This window comes from Heptranchias perlo, unplaced genomic scaffold (assembly GCF_035084215.1).
Source record: "Heptranchias perlo isolate sHepPer1 unplaced genomic scaffold, sHepPer1.hap1 HAP1_SCAFFOLD_47, whole genome shotgun sequence".
In the NCBI taxonomy this organism is placed as follows: domain Eukaryota; kingdom Metazoa; phylum Chordata; class Chondrichthyes; order Hexanchiformes; family Hexanchidae; genus Heptranchias; species Heptranchias perlo.
In genome coordinates, this window is record NW_027139484.1 from 9,983,312 (window position 1) to 10,006,285 (window position 22,974).

Here is a 22,974-nt window from a genome sequence, read left to right on the forward strand (position 1 = left end):
GGGTGCACTGTGGAATCACTGACTGCACTGTGGGATCACTGGGATCAATTAGGGAGCATTGTGGCATTATCAGTGGGTGTGCAGCTGGATCACCGGGTCACTCTGTGTTCACTTTGGGATCACTGGGTGCACTAGATCGCTGGGACACTGTGGATCAATGGGACACTATCACTGGGTGCACTAGATCGCTGGGACACTGTGGATCAATGGGGCACTATCACTGGGTGCAGTGTGGAGTCATTAGTCACACTGTGGGGACTCGATGGGATACTTATTTACCCAGTTGGGCCGAATGGCCTGTTTCTGTGCCGTGCTGTATTCCATGTAATATATATATATAAAGATATGTACGGGGTTAAATTCGATAACCCCCGAATCCGGGCGCGATGGTCGATAAACCTCCACGTGATTAACCTGCACCCTGTCGTTGAGATGCAGACAGTCCGTGAGATTGGTGCTGCCTGGTGATTTATCGGATTCCTGCGAGCAGTCAGGCCTGACTGCGCTGTTCAGCGGCTTCTCACCAGCAGGGGGGCCCCCGATATTGCGTGAGTGGTTTGCACCTCTGAAAGGCAGGCTGCACCTCTCAACGGCAGCCTGAACTCACAAAGTCAAACATTTGATTCAGATAAAAACCTCCGGGGTCATTTCTCCTCGTACAGTTTTGATTGGCAGCTTCTTTTGAATTACACAGACCATTGATTAAAATGACTGGCTCCCAGTCACTGTTTTGAAGGCATTTATCAGCCTGTCTTTTTCAAACTGGTGAGTCTGTTTGGAATCTCTGAGAATGTTAATCAAGTCGACAGCTTCCATAGTTTGTGCGAAAAAGACAACAAAGAACCAGGATGTTCGAAAGTTCGGGCACAGTTTCGTATAGTATTTTGAATTATTTATTATTTTTTATTTTCCAATAATGATCTGGTTGAGCTTTACATTAAAACTGTTGTCTTACTGCTACTATTCTGTTTATTCTCTTACTGTTTCATCAATTTGTTTGTCAGTTAAAGTCTAAAACAAGCTCCAGTGTAGTGTGAATCTGTCACGCTCTGAAGAGCAGGCACTATTCGGCACTGGATAGAACGAGTGGGCTGAGATAATCTGAAGGGGTTTCACTGTTCATTACCTGGAGCCCGTCAAGTGTTACATTGATATCAGGACAAGCGGAAACACTGAGACATTGGGAGTGAAGCCTCAACTGACAGAGGAGATGCTTTTTCAAGCTAAGAAATACTGCTGATTTTAAATCAGCAAAATTTCACTTCATTAAAGTAGACAAAAAGGCAAATATATCTGAACTGTCTCCACTATCTGAAAAACACGGATATTTTACTGATCGGGGAATAATGGTCTTGTTCAAACTGTACAAAATAAAAATCAATTGTGATCTTTTTAAAATAATGAACTGATATAAAGCATTCTCCAACCAAACAAAAGCACCGAGCATTCCCAGGACAATGAGAGATTATATGAGTGGGCAAAACTGTGGCAAATGGAGTTCAATGTCGGGAAATGTGAGGTCATCCACTTCGGATCTAAGAAAGTTAGATCAGAGTGTTTTCTAAATGGTGAGGAGCTCGAAACTGTGGGGGAGCAGAGAGATTTAGGGGTCCAAGTGCAGAGATGATTAAAAGCTAGTGGACATTTGCAAAAATAATTAACAAGGCTAATAGAATGTCGGCCTTTATTTCAAGAGGGCTGGAATATAAAGGGGTGCAAGTTATGTTCCAGCTGTACAGAGCTCTGGTTAGACCCCATCTGGAGGGCTGCATTCAGTTCTGGGCACTGACCCTCAGGAAGGATATATTGGCCTTGGAAGGGCTGCAGCACAGATGCAACAGAATGATAATGGGTTAAATTATGAGGACAGGTTGAATTATCAAGGCTAGTATTCCCCTGAATATAGAAGATTAAGGTGTGATTGAATTGAGGTGTTTAAGATGATGAAAGGAGTTGATAGGGTAGATAGAGAGAAACTACTTCCTCTGTTGGGGGAGTCTAGAACAAAGGGGCATAACCTTAAAATTAGAGCTCGGCCGCCCAGGGGTGATGGTAGGAAGTTCTTCTTCACAAAAGGGTAGTGGAAATCTGGAATTCTCTCCCACAAAAGTCTGTTGAGGCTGGGGTCAATCCGAAATTTCAAAACGGAGATTGATAGACTTTTGTTCCGCAAGGTTATTGAGGATCAAGGAACCAAGGCGGGTAGTTGGAGTTAAGATACAGATCAGCCATGATCTAATTGAATGGCAGAACAGGTTGAGGAGCTGAATTGTCCACTCCTGTTCCTGTGTAACAGGCTCGTGTGGCTGAATGGACTCCTCTTGTTCCTATGTAACATGCTCGAGGGGCTGAATGGACTCATCTTGTTCCTATGTAACATGCGTGAGGGGCTGAAAGGCGTCCAGATCCTGTATAACAGTCTAGAAGGACTGAATGGCCTCCTTCTGTTCCATTGCAACAAGCTCGAGGGGCTTAATGGCCGAGTCCTATTCCAGTGTAATAGGCTCGAGGTGCTGAATGGCCTTCAGTTCCCGTATAACATGCTCGAGGGGCTGAATGGCCTGCTGCTGTTCCTATGCAACAGGCTTGAGGGGCTGATTGGCCTCCAGGTCTGGTGTAATGGGCTCGGGGCTGAATGGCCTCCTCCTGTTGATATCTGACAGGCCTGAATGGTTGGTTGGCGTCTAGTTCCTGTATAACAGGCTCGAAGGGCTGAATAGCCTCCTCCTGTTCCTATGTCATAGGCTTGAGGGTCTGTCTGGCCTCCAGTTCCGTTGTAATGGGCTCGAGGGGCTGGATGGCCTTCAGTTCCCGTTAACACGCTCGAGGGGCAGAGTGGCCTCCTCCTGTTCCTATGTAACAGGATTGAGGGGCTGATTGGCCACCAGATCTGGTGCAAGGTGCTCCAGGGGCTGAATGGCCTCCTCCTTTTGCTACCTGACAGGGTTGAACGGTTGATTGGTGTCTAGTTCTTGTATAACAGGCTCGAAGGGCTGAATGGCCTTCAGTTCCTGTATAACAGGCTCGATGGGCTGAATGGCCTCTTCTTGATTCTATGTAACAGGCTTGAGGGGATGATCGGCCTTCAGTAACGATGAAACGGGCTTGAGGGGCTGAATGGCCTCCTGCTTTCCCTGTGCAGCAGCCGTGAAGGACTTGCCGCCATTTTGTCCAAGATGTCCCGCGAACTTGCCACCATTTTGTCTGAAAATTAGAGCCGGACCTTTCAGGAGCAAGATTAGAAAACATTTCTACACACAAAGGGTCGTAGAAGTTTGAAACTCTCTTCTACAAACGGCAATTGATACTAGCTCAGTTGCTAAATTTAGATCTGAGATAGATAGCTTTTTGGCAATGAAAGGTATTAAGGGATATGGGCCAAAGGCGGGTATATGGAGTTAGATAACAGATCACCCATGATCTTCTCAAACGGCGGAGCAGGAACGAGGAGCTGAATGGCCTACTCCTGTCCCCATGTTCCTATGATATTATTTATATGGAATTCCGGCAGGCATTTGATAAGGTTCCACACATGAGACTATTGGCAAAAATGAAAACACATGGATCTTGAGGCAATGTATTGACATGGGTAGAGAATTGGTTCGGAGATGGGAGACAGAGAGTAGGGATAATGGGTACATACTCCAATTGGCAGGATGCGACTAGTGGTGTCCCCCAGGGATCTGTAACTGGGGTCTCAGCTTGTCACCATATTTATCAATGACTTAGATGAAGGAACAGAGAGTCGTATATCCAAGTTTGCTGATGACACTAAGTTGGGTGGTACAGTAAGTAGTGTGGATGCGAGTGAAAAGTTGCAAAGGGACATTGATAGATTAAGTGAGTGGGAGAAACTATGGCAGATGGAGTTCAATGTGTGGTAATCCACTTTGGACCGATGGTCAGGGAATTTACCAAATGGTAAGAAGCTCGGAACTGTGGAGAAGCAGAGAGAATTAAAGGTTCATTTACATAAATCAGTAAAAGCTAACGGACGGGTCCAAAAATAATTTAAAATGCTAACGGAGCGTTAGCCTTTATCTCAGGGGGCTGGAATATCAAGAAGTGGAAGTTATGTTCCAGTTATATAAAGCTCTGGTTGGACTGCGTCTGGAGTAACTGCGTTCAGTTTTGGACACTGCACCTCAGGAAGGATAGATTGGCCTTGGAGGGGTTGCAGAGCAGATTCACCAGAATGTTACCGGGGCTAAAAAGGTTGAATTATGAGGACAGGCTGCATAGATTGGGCTCGTCTTCCCTCGAGTATCGAAGATTGAGGGGCGGTCTGAGCGAGGTGTTTAACATGTTCAAATTATTCGATAGAATAGAGAGAGAGAATCAATTTCCTCTGGGGAATCAAGAACGAGGGGGACATACCCTTAAAATTAGAACCATGCTATTCAGGTTCGAAATCAGGAAGCACTTTTTTACACAAAGGGCAGTAGAAGTCTGGAACTCTGTCCCCCAAAAGGCTGTGGATGCTGGGGGTCAATTGAAGCTTTCAAGACTGAGATCGATAGATTTTTGTTGGGTAAGGGTATCGAGGGATAGCGAGCAAAGGCGGATAAATTGATTTGAGGTTCAGATCATCTCTGATCTAATTGAAGGGCGGAACAGGTTCAATGGGCTGAATGGCCTCCTCCTGTTCCCAATGGAAATGTTGAGAAAATGCTTTGTTGAGGCTGTGACGTCAGGGTCAACCCCTGTCCAAACAAGACAGGCCACATTTGGGAGTTTAATAACTTTGAAATGAACATTTTTCTTTTGTGACTTGTGCAACTTCGATCAAGTGAATAGTTATGAATGAGAATCAATACAGTCATTCTAACTTCTGGCTGGTAACCAGATCAGAGGTTTCTGTAGTGTAGTGGTTATCACGTTCGCCTCACACGCGAAAAGTCCCCGGTTCGATCCCGGGCGGGAACATTATTTTGGGGCAGATTTTTCTGTCCTCTGTGAAAGAGCCTGTTTTGTTCAGTTCGACACAAATTCGTGGTCTCACGAGCACTGAACATTTTAAACGGAGCCCTTCAAAATACAGTGTGTAAAATGAGAAGGAATAAAAAGTTCATCGCACAAAAGACATTATTAAACTTTTCCAACATCCCTCAGTGGCCTTTCATTCTGCAAAATAACGTTATAGGTTAATTAATGGTGAATAACAAAAATATTGTTTTTTTTTTCTTCCATGCGATTAATATAACAAGTGTTCAAAAGTTGCTCTTCTGGCTGGAAATCGCACCCCGGCCGCAGTGGTAAAAGCGGCGAATCTTAACCACTGGACCACCAGCGAGTTTTACTTACAGCATTATCAGATTTAACGAGGATTTCCATTTCTCTGTGATTCAGCTTTTAATCCTTTTTGGCTACTGATTGCGAATATTCCCGTCATTAAATAGGAATAAAGTACAATAGGCTCAGGAAAACCCGGGGAGGTGGCATCCCGCTCAGCGAGCCTTTCCAGCATCATTTATATCACCAAGCACTCGAGTGAATGAACCTTTCTCCGGGGGGGGTCTCAATGTGGAAAGGGTGGCGAGGCAAAGTGCTATTTATCCGTCAGGATGGCCGAGCGGTCTAAGGCACTGCTTTCAGGTCGCAGTCTCCTTCCCACTTCCGACATTGGTTATTTTGACTCCTATTTTATTTCTTGCTTGAGCTGCAGTTGATTTTTCGGCCCAGTTGATTTGCTCTTCCCGCAATAACCAACCCGGTCTCGATCCACGGCACGTTTTGACGCCCATCGGCTCATCCCTAAACCAACCTTTAAACGAAAATATGCTTTAAACACAAGGTCGCAACTATGGAGAGAGCAGACACTTGGGGAAATGTACCATCGGAATTAGAGTAGGCCATTCAGCCCCTCGAGTCCGCTCCGCCATTTGATAAGATCATGGCTGAACTGTGATCGAACTCCATATACCTGCCTTTGGCCCTTATCCCTTCATACGTTCTTTTGGCAAAAAGCTATCGATCTCAGATTTAAAATTTGCAATTAAGCAAACATCAATTGCCGTTAGGGAAAGAGAGTTCCAAACTTGTTCCATCCTTTGTGTGTGGAAATGTTTTCAAATCTCACTCCTGAAAGATGTAGCTCTAATTTTTGGACTGTGCCCCCAAGTCCTAGAATCCCCAACCAGCGGAAATAGTTTCTCTCTATCCAGAAAATGTCAATGACACAGTCAATGAAAGGTGCAGTTCACGAAGGCGACTCACCAGCACCTTCTCAAGAGCAATTAGGGATGGGCAATAAATGCTGACCTTGCCATTGACACCCACATCCCATGAATGAAGACAAAAAAAGTCGCCTGCATGGCCGAGTAATTTCCTGCTGCTAAACGACGGGAAGAATGAAACCATCGGCTTCAGCCCTTTGAACGAACTGTATACACTTGCCGTCGAGCTCAATCCCCACTTGGTCCTCTGCCCCGAATATCCACTACATCAGAAAATCCTCCATAACATCGAATCACAGCATGGAAACATCACAGAAGGAGGCCATTCAGTCCATCGTGCCTGCGCCAACTCTTTGATAGAGCTATCCAATTAGACCCGCTCCCCTTCCCTTTCCCCATAGCCCTGCAAAATTTTCCCCTTCAAGTATTTATCCAGTTCCCCTTTGAATGTTATTATTGAATCTGTTTCCACCACCCTTTCAGGCAGTGCATTCCAGATCATGACAATTCGCTGCGTAATAACATTCTCCTCATCTCACCTCTGTTGCCAATTACCTTAAATCTGTGTCCTCTGGTTACCATTCTTTCTGGCACTGGAAATAGTTTCTCCTGATTTATTCTATCAAAACCGTTCATGATTTTGAAGACCCCTGTTAAATCTCCCCTTAACCGTCTCTGCTCTAAGGAGAACAACCCCAGCTTCTCCAGTCTCTCCACCTCACTGCAATCCCTCATCCCTGGAACCATTCTAGTAAATCACCTCTGCACCCTCTCCAAGGCCTTGACATCCTTCCTAAAGTGTGGTGGGCAGAATTGTGTGATGGCCAGCTGGGGTCTAACCAGTGATTTATAAAGGTTCAGCATAAGTTCCTTGCTTTTGTACTCTATGCCTCTATTAATAAAGTCAACGATTCCGAATACGTTTTCGTTTACAATCTCTTCAACTTGTCCTGCCACCTTCAAAGATTTGTGTACGTATACCCTCAGGTCTCTCTGTTCCTGCACCCCCTTTAAAATTGCACCATTTATTTTAAAGAGCTGGCCAACGCACGATGGGCCGAATGGACTCCTGCGATTCCATGATTCCATGTTTTTGATTACACCTCTATGAAGCGCTTTGGGATATCCCCCAGAAGTGGGAGTCAGCAGTTCACTTTCTCCCTTAACACTTCCATCTGACCTGGGCTGGACTAAATAGGTGTTTTCGTGGTGCAATGGTTATCATGTTGGCGTCACACGCGAAAAACTCCCGGTTTAATCCCGGGACAGAAACAATTTGCTGGAACTTGCTCCTCACAAACCTCCAGGCACGAGCTTTCTCTCGTGTAAATTGGGCTGCAATCCTTTCACATTCAACAACGGCTGCACCAGATTCCTCGTCTCATCACCACTGAACACTTTGAAGCAGACTCCAAAAATAAAGTGCGTAAAATGAGAAGGGATGAAAGTCAGAGAAGTTCGCGTCGTTTCGACATTTACTCGGCAAACTTGTTAGCATTTCGTCCAGTGTGAACCAGAAAGTTGTGGGTTTATTAATGGTAATTGAAAGAATCATCTAAGAGACTTGTATAATTTTGCGTAATTAAGTGAACTGTTTTGTAAAAACAAATGCGCTGACCGGGAATCAAACCCGGGCCATAGTGCTGAAAGCGCCGAATTCTAACCACTCGATAACCATAAACCCGACTTATACATTGTCAACAGATGGTTATAAATATATTGGGCTGCAGCCGTGTTAGATTGAAAATATATTTCTGATTTGTAAGATGTAAATGCATTTCATGACTGCTGCTTACAAATCTATTTAGATATATCTTTTAGTTATTCCTTTTTTGTGGGGTATATATTGTAAATGTATTTTCTGGATATTTATTTCTCTATGTCTTACTTTTCATTACACACAAATACATAACACAGATACACAGAGATATAATGATAACCACCAAGCAGTTACACCCAAATGTATTTATAAGTGTCACAGGTGCAATCATATATATTTATAACAAGATATATCATATTGTAAAAATAATCAAAATAAATTTATAAATGGCACACATAACTTAAACACTCAATTTATAAAGAAGCATGACATCCATTTATACACATCCATAGTTTAAATTTTCACACCGTCCTGTTAGCAGTCCTGAACAAAGTCCAAACACCGAAAGTCTCAGCGTTTTTTCAGATGCTGCCCGTCCTGTTATGTATTTTGAGCAGTTCCTTTCCTGTGATGTGATGATTCTGGGTTCCGGGTGTGTGTCATTGGATTTGCTGCAGTCATGCTGCCGCGGACAGGTGAAGGCTGCTTCTGAGGCTGCCTGATACCCGGTGGGAGTGGGCGGGGATTTGGAAATCTGAAATAAATGAAATGGTGCATGAGAAACTTTCATAAAGGTAAATAACCCGATCGCTACCATCAGACCTCGTAGCGCAACGTTAGCGCGTCTGAATCTAAATCAGAAAGCTGCGTATTTAAATCACGGCGGGGGTCGCATTTGGTTTTAGCGCTGGTAGAATTCTGAATAATTCCGGAATTCATTTTGCATTCCCTTTTTCACAATAAACAGAACCCTGCTCTGAATTCTGCCTCACTAGTTCCCCAGTGTCAGGGAGAGAAGCGTCTGATTCACTCATTTATTTATTGCACGAAACATACACAAACACACTTATGAATTCAAAATCAGCCTGCAGCTCCACACGCACAGAGATAAACGCAGTCAGATAGACAGGGAAAAACCGGGAAAAAGACAAACCGGTTTGTCACAGATTTGCCTGTACCTCCACGGTCGAATGTCAGGGCTTTTGTTGTTCGCTTTCGTTCCACACCCTGGAATTCAGGAGAATCTGGTACATGGTTTGTTGGATAAGGCACGGGCGCGATGGCCCGAATGGCCTGCTTCTGAGCTGTATCCTTCGAAGATTCTGAACTCAGCCCCTGGGAGGGGAGGCCGGTTCATGTGGAAAAAGATCCGGATGAGAATGATCTGATTCATAAAGGGGAGGGAAATTAGGGAGCTCCTTCGGAACATTAATTACTTGAAAATGAAGACATTTTCCAGAGTATCTTGTTTGGTTTTGATGAATGAAATGTTTGTAAAAAGGCATCCGTGGAGAAGGATTGTGAGCTTTTAGGACTAGAGGGGAAATGAGGAGATTTTTTTTTCACACAGAGGGTTGTTCCGATCTGGTAGCCACTCCCTGAAAGGGTGGTGGAAGCAGCTTTCATAGGAACTTTCAAAAGGCAATTGGACAGGTACTTGAAGAGAACTGATTTGCAAGGTTACGGGGAAAAGACTGGGTTTTTTGGACTAAATTGGACAGCTCTTTCAAAGAGTAGGCAGGGCAACACGGCCGAATGGCCTCCTTCTGTGCTGTAATAGTCTATGATTCTGGTCCATGATTTTAGTGTGGGACAGGAGAGATGTTGTTTAAAGAGAAGTAAAAATGTCCCAATCAGAGCAGAGAGAGGTGACTGGTCAGTTCCCCTCTGCCCAGTATAAGTCAGCAGCGGTTACCAGTTCGCTTTACACGCGAACGGCCCTGCTTTCGATCCTGGGCGGACAATTTAAGTTGCAATTGCTGTTTACAATCTATATTAATGACTGAGATGAGGGGACCGAGTGCAATGTATCTAAGTTTGCTGATGATACAAAGGTCGGTTGGAAAGTAAGCCGTGAGGAGGACGCAAAGGGAGGTGGACAGGTTAAGTGATTGGGTAAGAAGGTGGCAGTTGGAGGATAAAGTGGGAAAATGTGAAATTGTCCACTTTGGTAGGAAGAATAGAAAAGCAGAATAGTTTTTATAAGGTGAGAGTCCAATAAATGTCGGTATTCAGAGGGAGTTTGGTGAACTTGTAAACAAATCACAGAAAGTTAACATGCAGGAACAGCAATCAATTAGGAAGAAAAATGGTATGTTTGCCTTTTTGCAAGGAGGTTGGAATATAAGAGTAAGGAAGTCTTGCTGCAATTAAATAGGGCTTTGGTGAGAACACACCTGGAGTACTTTGATGTCGTCTACATGGATTTTAGCAAGGCTTTTACAAGGTCCCAAATGACAGACTGGTCAAAAAAGCTGCGATTGCACTAGAGAGGGTACAGAGGAGATTTACGAGGAGGTTGCCATGGCTGGAGAATTTTGGCTGTGAGGAAAGATTGGATAGTCAGGGGTTGTTTTCTTTGGAACAGAGGAGGCTGAGTGGTGATTTAATTGAGGTGTACAAAATTATGAAGGGCCCAGACAGAGTGGAGGCGAAGGACCTATTTACCTTAGCAGGGAGGTTAATAACTTGGAGGCATAGATTTTAAATGATTGGTGGAAGGATTTAAGGGGAGCTGAGGAGAATTTTTTTCACCCAGAGGGTGGTAGGGGTCTGGAACTCACTGCCTGATTGGGTGGTCGAGGCAGAATCCCTCGTGACATTTAAAAAAATACTTGGATATGCACTTGAAGTGGCGGAACCTACAAGGTTAAAGACCGAGTGCTGGAAAGTGGCATTCGGCTGGGTAGCTCATTTCCGGCCGGTGCGGACAGGATGGGCCGAATGGCTTGCTTTTGTGCCGTAAGTTTGCTGTGATTCGACAAAATTGGCAATTCTTTTTTGTAACAGCATATTCCCAACCCAGGCCGCCGTGATGAAAACACCGAAGCCGAACGACGAGGCCAGCAGGGAAGGCATGTAAGAGTGTTAAATATATCAGGGAGTGTTTGCATTCGGTACAATTAATATTTCAGCTCCCAGTTACTGCAGATCAGGGATCAAAACCTGACATCAGCATCAGGACGCTCAGAATATTTTCTTTTTATTCGTTCATGGGATGTGGGCGTCGCTGGCGAGGCCGGCATTTATTGCCCATCCCAAAAAGCCCTTGAGAAGGTGGTGGTGAGCCGGCTTTTTAAACCGCTGCAGTCAGTGTGGCGAAGGATCTCCCACAGTGCAACTAACTAACAGACAAAGCACCGGTGGGCGCGCCGGTTGCAGGAGAGCTGGTTGGCGGTGATATCGATGCTCTGAGCGAGATCAGACCGTTTCCATGTTTCCACAAACAATGTCCCATCCTTTATTTCTGGAAAAGTAACACTGATAGTGAACAATTGCATTTCTGTGGCTGCAACATGTAACTTTGGCTCGGTGACACGCTGCTTTAGTGTATCTTGCAAGAAAAAGGACCAGACGGTCTCTGTGGCGCAATCGGTTAGCGCGTTCGGCTGTTAACCGAAAGGTTGGTGGTTCGAGCCCACCCAGGGACGAAAATTGCACCTTTTTCGTCCCACTTTTGGATTCATTGCCTCATTCTGATAGCACTGAAGCCGGTTCCATGTTTTAATTCCTGATCTGCAGTAACTGGGAGCACTTTAAATGGCTCCGATCTCTTCATCTCATTTCAAGTTTTCTAATGTGTGATTTGGCTGCAAGAAAACACTCTGTGAACAATGTCATCTGAGCATGCCTGATTCGCCATAATTTACACTGCGGTCGGATATCAGGCACATGAAAAAAACAGTGAAATGTTTGTGTGGGCGCGATGCTCTGAGATTCCCTGCCTGACCATCTCCACCGATCCTTCTCTGCAGCCTTCCGAAATACAGCGCAGTAAATGTATCCCTGTGAAATGAGCTCCTGGACAGTAATACGGAAATTAGTTTGGCTGAGGGGTTATATCCCTATCACGAGGTTGGAGGTGTCAGGTTTCCGTAGTGTAGTGGTTATCACGTTCGCCTAACACGCGAAAAGTCCCCGGTTCGAAACCGGGCGGAAATATTTTGAAACGTTGTCCCCATTAAAAATGATTAAATATTGAACGATTCACATTGCTCATTAAATGTGAACAAAGTCCATATCTCCAAGCCCTGTTAATGCAGTCCGCTGAGAGCAGGCGATGAATGCCAGCGTGATATTGGGGGTGAAGGCTGCTTCCAATGCTGTCTCATTACCGGTGGGATCTGGCGGAGATTTGATAAGCCTCATCCATTCAACCAATATATGAAACGGTGTTTGAGAAACATTCAAAAAATATAATAACATCCAGGAGCCTGTCTTCAGAGTGCGCGGCGCAAAGGTCTGACTCCGGATTAAAAGGCTGGTGAACTTGCTTCTGCTTTCTGAAATGTACTTGTCCATCCTTCAGAGGTCATGGGAAATATGTTTCTTGCCTTTCGAAAAAAGACGCGAAAGTTAGAGACATGTTTTGTTTTCAACACGGCTGGTGAAATGGCCAGACGATCATAAATTCGCAGTCGCCTTTGAAACATTTAAAGGCGACTACCTAAAAATCACTTCGTGCAAATTTAAAATCACGGTTCCTATTTATTTCGGTCTGAAAGAAATAACGATAAACATGTCAGTCAGTGCCCGCGGTGAGACGGTGATGAACTTGTTTGTTGCGAAGTTCACCGCTGGGCTAAAGTTGACGCCGTTGAAAAGACGCGAACCCACTCAGTGTAAAGGATGAGCTCATAACCAACAGGTCCCGTCAACGTCAAACACCTACTTTCTTGTCTAATAGAGGGAGCAGAGGCGTGTCCATCATCAGACGCCAGCAACTTTAAGAAATGGAACAGATAAAGGCATAGATGCAAGTTCCAAATCTTTTCAATGCAAAGTTATTTCACTTTATTTGAAGTGCCGTGAGGCTAAAAACGGGTCCGAGATGATTTGCGTTCACTCGTGACTTGTTTTCCAGTGTTTGTCCGTCAGGTTTGCAATTCAATTTGTATTGGATATTGAAGATATTTCAGGATGATTGCACAACATACCATGTGTAAAGCAACCATCTTGATAACTTCAATCATCACACACTCTACATCGACGCTGCAGAGGCCCCAGCACCCCTTTCAATATTGTTTTTCTCAACTCACAGTTTTCAAAAGGGAATTGGATAAACGCTTGGATCAAACTTTTTCAGGGTTATGGGGAAACAGCAGGCGAGTGGGACGAACTGGACAGCTCTTTCAGAGAGCTGGCACTGGCACGATGGGCTGAATGGCGCTATCTTATTCTATGATTCTATTAATAGATCAATTTCCGCCTTTCACTGAGCCTCCCTAAATGGAGCGCAGTAATCGTGTCCCTGTGAAATGAGCTCCTGAACAGTAATACGGAAATTAGCGTGGCTGAGCGGTTTGAAACTCTGGTTAGGCACCTAACAGGAAATTTCCTCTCTAAGATTGATTAGTTTATCAATTATCTCCCCCCTTTCGATCTTAAATGTCTTTACATATCTTTTTGATCTCTTCTTCTACTGTCATGCCCACAATACGAGTCTCCCTGGTAAATACTGAAGCAAAGTGATTATTTAATATTTCTGCCATTTCGCTGTCATTGCCTGTGAGTTTGTCGTGTGTCTCCCTTAGTGGCCCTATTATCATAGAATCATAGAATCATAGAAGTTACAACATGGAAACAGGCCCTTCGGCCCAACATGTCCATGTCGCCCAGTTTATACCACTAAGCTCGTCCCAATTGCCTGCACTTGGCCCATATCCCTCTATACCCATCTTACCCATGTAACTGTCCAAATGCTTTTTAAAAGACAAAATTGTACCCGCCTCTACTACTGCCTCTGGCAGCTCGTTCCAGACACTCACCACCCTTTGAGTGAAAAAATTGCCCCTCTGGACCCTTTTGTATCTCTCCCCTCTCACCTTAAATCTATGCCCCCTCGTTATAGACTCCCCTTAAGAGACATGTTTTGTTTTCAACACGGCTGGTGAAATGGCCAGACGATCATAAATTCGCAGTCGCCTTTGAAACATTTAAAGGCGACTACCTAAAAATCACTTCGTGCAAATATTCCTATCCTAAATTTTCTTTGGCTGTTGATGTGTCTCGAATACTTTGCTTTTTTTGATATTCCTTTTTTGCCTTTCCAATAGATCTTCAGACTTCTTTCCCAGTCTTATCACATTCCCCTCTCTCCTTTATTGGCTAGTGTGTGCCCTTTTCTTCAGTTTAAATTTTGCCCTTGTTTCTTTATTCATCCCTGGTGTGTCATTTCTGGCTAGTTTGTTCTTGCTTTTTAGTGGGATATATTTCTCCTGGACTCTATTTATCACCGTTTTAAATGTTTCCCACTGCTGTTCTATTTCTTTGTCCAGGTCATTAATATGTCAAACATATCACCGTTTGAAACTTCTCAAGTCACATTTCCATGAAAAAGCCAGTTGCTTTTGTGGGAGGAGCAAATCAACTTGGTCGAAAAATCAGCTGCAGCCCAATCCACAAATAAAATATTTTCACGACTTCGTAAAAATAAGCAATGTCAGAAGAGGGATTCGAACCCCCGCCTACCGGAAGAGATTGCGACCTGAACGCAGCGCCTTAGACCGCTCGGCCATCCTGACTACAAATTTAACGTTTCATTATGCATCAATTCTGCACCGTTGGCCAGTGAACGCAACATAAAAGTTTTAAATGATACTCGCCCAACGTGGGGCTCGAACCCACGACCCTGAGATTAAGAGGCTCATGCTCTACCGACTGAGCGAGCCGGGCCTGATGGTACATCACCGCCTTATCTATTATTGCAGCAAGCAGGAGAAAGACTCCATTTCAAATTATTGGAATCAATTCTGAGTGACAGGATCAACTGTCACTCCGAAAGGCACGGACGAATCAAGGACAGTCAGCATGGATTTTTTAAGTGGAGGTCGTGTCTGACTAACCTGATTGAATTTTTCGAGGAGGTGACAAGGAGGATCGATGAGGGTAGCGCAATTGATGCAGTCGACATGGATTTTCGCAAGGCTTTTGAAAAATTCCCACATGGCAGATTGGTCAAAAAAGTAAAGGCCCATAGGATCCAAGGGAATGTGGCTTATTGGAGCCAAAATTGGCTCAGTGGCAGGAAGCAAAGGGTAATGGTCGACGGGTGTTTTTTGTGGCTGGAAGACTGTTTCCAGTTGGGTGCTGCAGGGCTCCGTACTTGGTCCTATGCTTTTTGTGGTATACATTAACAATTTGGACTTAAACGTCGGGGGCATGATTAAGAAATTTGCCGGTGACACAAAAATTGACCGTGTCGTTGATAGCGAGGAGGAAAACTGTAGACTGTGGGGGTTCAGGCAATTTTCTGATAACAAAGCACTCAATCTATCTCTGAATGAATTTTGAACGAATACGTGTGTTTGACCCAGCACAGGCACGATGGGCCGAATGATCTCCTCTTGTGGACTAACATAATACGATGATACCAAGTGTTGTCAGACAGAAAAGCAACACATTCCAAATAAGAGCAGAGAGAGGAAACTAGACTAACAGCATAACAGCACGGTGAGATATTGTATTTGAGAAGGATGAGGAGGGTTAGTTTATCATGGTGGTCGTCACATAGGGTATCATTTGTGACTTTGATAAGGACCATTTCATGCTGCGACAGTCTCTGGCACTGTGTGTGAGTGTGGGATTCATTCTGTATCTGTCAGTCTCTGGTACTGTGTGTGAGTGTGGGATTCATTCTGTATCTGTCAGTCTCTGGTACTGTGTGAGTGTGGGATTTATTCTGTATCTGTCAGACTCTGGTGCTGTGTGTGAGTGTGGGATTCATTCTGTATCTGTCAGTCTCTGGTACTGTGTGTGAGTGTGGGATTCATTCTGTATCTGTCAGTCTCTGGTACTGTGTGTGAGTGTGGGATTCATTCTGTATCTGTCAGTCTCTGGTACTGTGTGTGAGTGTGGGATTCATTCTGTATTTGTCAGTCTCTGGTACTGTGTGTGAGTGTGGGATTCATTCTGTATCTGTCAGTCTCTGGTACTGTGTGTGAGTGTGGGATTCATTCTGTATCTGTCAGTCTCTGGTACTGTGTGTGAGTGTGGGATTCATTCTGTATCTGTCAGTCTCTGGTACTGTGTGTGAGTGTGGGATTCATTCTGTATCTTTCAGTCTCTGGTACTGTGTGTGAGTGTGGGATTTATTCTGTATCTGTCAGTCTCTGGTACTGTGTGTGAATGTGGGATTCATTCTGTATCTTGTCACTCTCTGATACTGTGTGTGAGTTTGGAATTGATTCTGTATCTTGTCAGCAGTGTGTGTGAGAGTTTGTGATTAATTCTTTATATAAAACTGTGTGTTAGTGTGGGATTCTTTCGGTATCTGTCAGTCTCTGGTACTCCATGTGACTGTGGGACTCATTCTGTATATACAGTCTCAAGTACTGTATGTGGGAGTTGAATTCATCCTATATATGCATTTACTCATACTGCATGTGATTGTGGGATTCATTCTGTATATACAGTCTCCAGTACTGTATGTGGGAGTTGAATTCATCCTATATATGCAGTTACTCATACTGCATGTTAGTGTGGGATTCATACTGTACCTGTCAGTCTCTGGCACTGTGTGTGAGTGTGGGATTAACTGTGTGTCTGTCAGTCTCTTGTACTGTATGTGAGTTTGGGATTCGTTCTGCATCTGTGAGAGTTGGAGTCATTCTGTGTCTGTGTGTCTCTGGTACTGTCTCTGAATGTGAGATTCATTCTGTATCTGTACGTAATTATTCTCTCAGATTAAATTATGGTGTTCAATATTGCAGCTTTTATATCTCAATGTTTAAATAGTTTTACTCCTTGTTTAATTGGTAAATATGGACATACTTTCGGATTTGATGCTGGAGGTTTTAACCAGATTATTTGTGCGCTTTTTGGAGTACTATTAAATCTGTATCTCTGTGAGTACTGTTGTGGATGATAATGTATCTTTAAAACTGATAAGGTGACATTTTTGAATTGGTATGTAATGTGTAGATCAGTCTGTAGAAATGGAATTGATACCGTATCTTTCAGTCTAATATTGTATGAGATTTTTGGACTGGTATGTAATGTGTATCTCAGTCTGCACTAATAGAATTGATACTCTATCTTTAAATCTCATTCTACGAGTTCATTCTGAACAGGTATCTAATTTGTCTCTCAGGTTTACTATCTTTCAATATTTCTCAATCTGATACTCTGCCTGAGTTTTGGACTTGTGTGCAATTTGTATCATATGATACACATTTCGAATGGATATTCCATGTATTAAAGTCATGTGTGTGAGAGTTCTGGGCTAGTATGCAATTTGAATCTCGGGGTACATTATTGGGATTCATTCTGTACCTTTGAATCGGGTACCATGTGTGATTTCTATCTGGTATTTAATTCGTAGCTAATGTTGCTCTATTGTGAGATTGACACAGTGCCTTTCACTCTGAGAGTGTGATTTTGGACTGGGATTTTTGTATCTACCTGTCAGCGGGACTGAGTTAGGGGGAAATGGAACAGTGTCTGCCTCACCTACTCTGCTTGACTGTTGGATTGAAAATGTGTCTCTGGAAATTGTGATCATTGTGGGACTGACTACTCCTGCTGTCTGAGACTGTGGAACTGATGACCTGTCTGTGTCTCTGTGCTCTGTGAGTGATAATATACTTACTGTGTGTGAGAAGGAGCTGGCTGTACTGTTCCTTCTGCCTCGGGTGGAGGGAGCATCACATTTATTCTGGATCGTTCAAGGGTTTGCCTGGAGAAAGAAAATGATCTCTTGTTACTCAGGAACAGGTGAGGTAGAAAAGACAGAAGTGATCAGTTTAATATCTCTGTTAATGATAATTTTGAATATCCACAAATTAAATCCAGTGATACAAACAGTGTCAGTGTCTGACTCCACTGCAGTACTGCAGCACTCAGCTTCTGCATACCAGGTGTGTTGGGCTGTTTTACAACAATTTAATAACATCCAGACACGGCCCAACCCCTGCACCGATCCATGAATGGGACGACCCGATGTAGCAGGGACCTTTGTACAGGTCAGGTTTCTAATCCCCTCTCCCATGGGACTAACCGTTCAACGGAAACCAAACAGCCGCTGTTTAAAATGTGTCCTTCACACTTCTCACCTGAAGCCTGCAATAGATGCTCTTTGTATAACTCCCCACATCCTTACTGTCCGGCTCTGTTTCCACTCTTCACTATCCAATAACAATAAACAGGGTGAGACTGGAACTAAACCAGGACCATTCACTACTGGTTTGGGGAGAGAAAGCAGCAATGATTTTAATAGCAGGTTCTTCCCATTCTCTCTCCCTTCCCCTGGACACACCCTGTACACACACAGTCCGAGAATGACCTCTCCCTTCCCCCCTCTCACTCCATGTTCCGGGACCAGTTCCTGATCCACTTCAACTCTTACAAACAGCCCCCCGGACTCCCCCTGAACTTCCCCCGGACTCAATGCCGATCTCTGAGCCCATCTGCCGACACGGTCCCGAAGCGATCATCTGCTGTAACGAGGCTGCTCTTTGCTCCCTTCCCCCGGGGGCCGTGATCTCTCCATTCCCGGCTGTTTTAAACCATCTTCTTCCGCTCACTGAGGGAATGGCGCCCACAATTCACAATCCAGAAATCGATGGAAACTATCCCCAATTGGAATTTTTCCGAGCAATGGAAGTGCGTCTGGGGGAGAGGTCAGAGGGAATGGGGTCCACAGGCAGTGCAGGAACAGGCACCAGAATGGGAAACAGATGGGATTCCACCAGTGCCTAACGCTGGAATCCAGACTGACTTTACAATCTCCAACTATTAAACTAGATGTTTCCATCCCTGCTGTTTCTCTCGGGGTCTTTTGATGGGAAATGCCTTTCAGAGATAAAGTGAGCGGCTGTGAAATCAGCCAATGGATTCTCTTCATTAATGGCCCCTATAATGTGTGACTGAGAGAGGATTTCTCAAACCAATCCTGGAGAAACATGGGAGGAAAGTGGGAGTCGGTGTATTTGCTGGGACCGTGTAGGGTTAATATCAGGCAGCAACAGTCGCAGATTAATTTAACCGGAGTGAAACTGTAGGTCACTGAGAGTAATATCGAACAGCCCTGAGCTGTGAAACTGCAGATAGTACAACAGGCATTAGAGGGTTAAATGTGACCCATTGTTTCTGTCCCTCTCTGTACTGTCCCCGAGTGTGGGATTAATAGTGTTTCTGACCCTTGTACAATATCAGTGAGAGATGAGATTGCATCTTCTGTCTCTCCAACGCGATCTTTCTGGATAAAACGGCACTTTACCGGTCAGTCTGGAACTAATACTGTTAACGTCTGTCTGTCACTGTGTCTCACCGCTCTCTCTGCCTCCCCCTCTCTCTCTCTGGTGCTGTATATGAAGGTGGATACTGCTATTGAGCGTGATTTGGACACAGATCGGGAGTGTAAGACTGATACTGTCTCTCTCTCTCTATTGCTGGACATGAAAGTGGGATACTGTCTGATATAAAATAGAGAGAATGAGATGTCCAGGCCGGGCCTCACTGTAACTGGGGATGTGCTCGGCTCCAGTCCCAGTTCATGGTCATGATCTTTTCACAGATTCAGGGCGAGAGTCTCTGTGAGACGGTAACACTGGCGGAGAAACTCCGCGTCATAACTCAAACCCCAACACATGAGATTCTCCAAATAAGCTGCAATAAGGTGTTTGTGAAACGCTGAACCCGTCTGGGAGGGGATGTGTGGGGAGATAGAACAGGGAAACAGACTGAAATGGAGGAGCCGAGTTGACTTGTTATTGAATGGACTGTATTTAGGCAGGAATATTAACGATTTCTCATTGTAACGGGGCTTATTTGAAAGCTTCGGGTTTTGGGAATCCTTCAATATGAAGCCCGGGTCTGTCAGGGTTTGTGCGGAGCGCTGAGGTTCGGTTCAATTATCGATAAACGGTTTGAAACTGTCGGATGGAGAGAACTGGAGGTGGAGCTGGAAGATCAGAGGCCGCTCTCCGCTCTGTCACTCTGACTGTCTCCTCCCCTCCCGATTTCTCTGTTTCATCCCCCATATGGAACCAAAGCGGGTCGGTGGACTCTAAACACGGTTTACTCGTTAACAGGACGAAAGGCGAGTCATGTTCCTGATCTCCTGGGCACCAGGCAATTCACTGTTATTTGTTTCTGTACAGAGTTACATTTCAGTGATTCCCCAGTGAGTTTGATGCGTTATGTAAATAATCCAACAAATAGAACAGAAACGGAGCGAAGCGCTGAATTCCACAGATGTGGAAAGGTTAGTCGAGCAGTTCTGGTGATTCTTTATGAGCCCAGCATGGCAAGTAGTTTAAATAAATACAAGAAATCTGGTGATGTGTGGGCTGCGGTCTATAAGGCACCGTTTAAAGTACCGAACTGTGGTCACTGCCCCGACTCCAGTCCCATTAATACCTCATCTCGTCCACAACCAGACAAAAGCAGCTCAAAGCCACACTGGTAGCATGATATCAGCGTCTCCCTTCAGACAGTAACCAGTTATTTCACAGATACAGAGGGTGGCTCTGAAAAGAGCCTTTACATCGAGTTACATTGAACCTACAGCACAGAAACAGGCCATTCGGCCCAACTAGTCTATGCCAGCGTTTATGCTGCTCATGAGCCTCCTCCTTCCTGACTTCATCTAACCCTATCGGCATATCCTTATATTCCTTTCTCCCTCATGTGCTGATCTATCTTCCCCTTAAATGCCTCTATGTTATTTGCCTCAGCTGCTCCTCGTCGTTGCAAGTTCCACATTCTAACCACTGTCTGGGTGAAGCAATTTTACCTGAATTCCCTATTTGATTTATTAGCGACTATTTTATATTTATTACCTGAAGTTTTGGACTCCCCACAAGTGGAAACATTTTCTCTCCATCTATCCTAACAAACCCTATCATTATCTTAAAAACCTCGGTCAGATCAACCCTCAGCCTTCTCTTTTCTCGTGAAACGATACCCAGGCTGTTCAGTCTTTCCTGATAAGAATATCCTCTCATTTCTGGTATCATCTTTGTGAATCTTGTTTGCACCTTCTCCAATGCCCCTATGTCTATAATATGGAGACGAGACCTGTTCGCAATATTCCAAGTCTGGTCTAAACAAGGTTCTATACAAGTTTAACATATCTTCTTTGCTTTTCAACCATATCCCTCTGGAAATGAATCCTAGTGTTTGATTTGTCTTTTTATGACCTGATTAACCTGGGTCGCTACTTTTAGTAATTTGTGTATCTGTACCACCAGATCCCTTTGCTCCTCTATCCCGTTCAGACTCTTATTATCCAAGCAGTGTGTGACCTCCTGATTCTTCATTCTGCAAGTTTATTAATGTCCTCTTGCATTTTGATGCATTCTTCCTTTCTATTAACTAAATCCCCAATTTGGTGTCGTCCACAAATTTTGGAATTGTACTTCCGATTCCCGAATCCAAATCGTTAATGTAAATTCTGAAGAACAGTGGTCCCAGCAACTGGAACTCCACTTCCCATCTTTTGCCAATCTGAGTAGCTAACCTTAACTTCTATTCGACAACCTGACCCTGACTCCACGTGCTCTGAACTTAACCATGAGTCTACAATGTGGTACATTACAGAAGGCCTTCGGAAAATCCAAATATATCACATCTACTGCATTAAACTTGTCTACACTTTCTGTTCCTTCTTCAAATATTTCAATAAGGTTGGTCCTGTCCTTTGGGTTATCAGATTAAGCCTTGGCCAGTTTACTTGCTCTTGGAGCTCACAATGCTGGTTTTCTTCGGCAGCAGCACGGCCTGGATATCAGACAACACCCTGAGCGATGGGCACCTGTCCCAGCAGCTTGTTGAGCTCTTCGTCGTTTCGGATGGCCAGCTGCAGGTGTCTGGGGATGATGCGGGTCTTCATGTTGTCCCGGGCCGCTTTGCGGGGCAGCTCGAGGATTTCAGCCGTCAGATACTCGATGCACAGCAGCCAGATAGACCGGGGCTCCGGCACCCACACGTTCAGCATAGTTCCCCTTTCGCAGGAGCCTGTGAACACGGATAACAGGGAACTGCAGTCCGCCCCGGGATGAGCGAGACTTGGCCTTGAACAGAACTTTACCGCTGTTTTTTCCTCTTCCAGACATTTCCACAATCTCACAAACACTTTCACAAAGAGGAGTACAGTGGGGGCACTTGTGATGGGTCTCTCTCAGAGTGTTTACACAGCCCGCTCACCCTCACTGATATTCTATCTTTGAACTGCTGTGATATTGACCTTTAGTAATATTGCTGCTCCTCCTCCTTTCCCTATTTCCCTGTCCTTTCTAAAGATCTTATAGACTTGAATATTAAGCTGTCATTCCTGCCCAGTTGGTAGTCAGGTCTCTGTAATGATTTAATGGAATTATTTAACTTTACTCAAAGGCTGATGTGAGCTGTGGTAAAATGTATTTCCAGCTGGTCAAGTATTGCAGGTATCGACTGTCCCTTCAGTCCGATATCAGGTGAAGAATTACTGGCTGGTGTGGAATTTCCATTGATTGGGGGTTGGTGAAATCTACTGGGCGGAAACAGGAACTGCAACAGAGCGAGAAAGGATCCGTCAGAAACCAGTGAAAATGAAGAACAAAATCCATCAGCCTGCAGTGTCTGGTCAGGGTCTGATGTTTGGGAACTATTTTATTATCGATTATTTTCAGCGGTGGTGGTATAGTGGTGAGCATAGCTGCCTTCCAAGCAGTTGACTCGGGTTCGATTCCCGGCCATCGCAGTTAAGTGTTTTTATTATTTTATTTCCATCAGAAACTGTTAAGTTTATAATCGAATTTGATGCAGTTCAGTTGGATATTGTTTCCAAGACAGAATCGAGTGTAATTGCAGTAAAATGTTATCAACCTTCATTTCTTTTCCCTATCGAAAGAAAAGAGGAAAAACATGCTGGAAATACTGATTTACCAAGGGTCTAATGAGAGTGAGGAAGGGAAATGATATGTTAGCCTTTTTTGGAAGGGTGTTGGAATATAAGAGTGAGGAGGTCTTGCTGCAATTGTAGTATGAGGAAATATT

The 22,974-nt window shown here is 44.3% G+C and overlaps 6 non-coding genes across 6 annotated transcripts; 4 read left to right on the forward strand and 2 right to left on the reverse strand.

Annotated features, from left to right (window-relative positions):
• Nucleotides 1-4,853: 4,853 nt before the first annotated feature.
• On the forward strand, nt 4,854-4,926 carry trnav-cac (transfer RNA valine (anticodon CAC)). Its single transcript has one exon. It is a non-coding gene; the product is annotated as a tRNA-Val (tRNA).
• A 6,426-nt stretch (nt 4,927-11,352) lies between these two features.
• Nucleotides 11,353-11,426, forward strand: trnan-guu (transfer RNA asparagine (anticodon GUU)). The gene has a single exon. It is a non-coding gene; the product is annotated as a tRNA-Asn (tRNA).
• Nucleotides 11,427-11,864: 438 nt separating this feature from the next.
• Nucleotides 11,865-11,937, forward strand: trnav-aac (transfer RNA valine (anticodon AAC)). The gene has a single exon. It is a non-coding gene; the product is annotated as a tRNA-Val (tRNA).
• Nucleotides 11,938-14,435: 2,498 nt separating this feature from the next.
• trnal-cag (transfer RNA leucine (anticodon CAG)) lies at nt 14,436-14,519 on the reverse strand. Its single transcript has one exon. It is a non-coding gene; the product is annotated as a tRNA-Leu (tRNA).
• A 78-nt stretch (nt 14,520-14,597) lies between these two features.
• Nucleotides 14,598-14,670, reverse strand: trnak-cuu (transfer RNA lysine (anticodon CUU)). Its single transcript has one exon. It is a non-coding gene; the product is annotated as a tRNA-Lys (tRNA).
• Nucleotides 14,671-22,606: 7,936 nt separating this feature from the next.
• trnag-ucc (transfer RNA glycine (anticodon UCC)) lies at nt 22,607-22,678 on the forward strand. Its single transcript has one exon. It is a non-coding gene; the product is annotated as a tRNA-Gly (tRNA).
• The last annotated feature ends 296 nt before the right edge of the window (nt 22,679-22,974 follow it).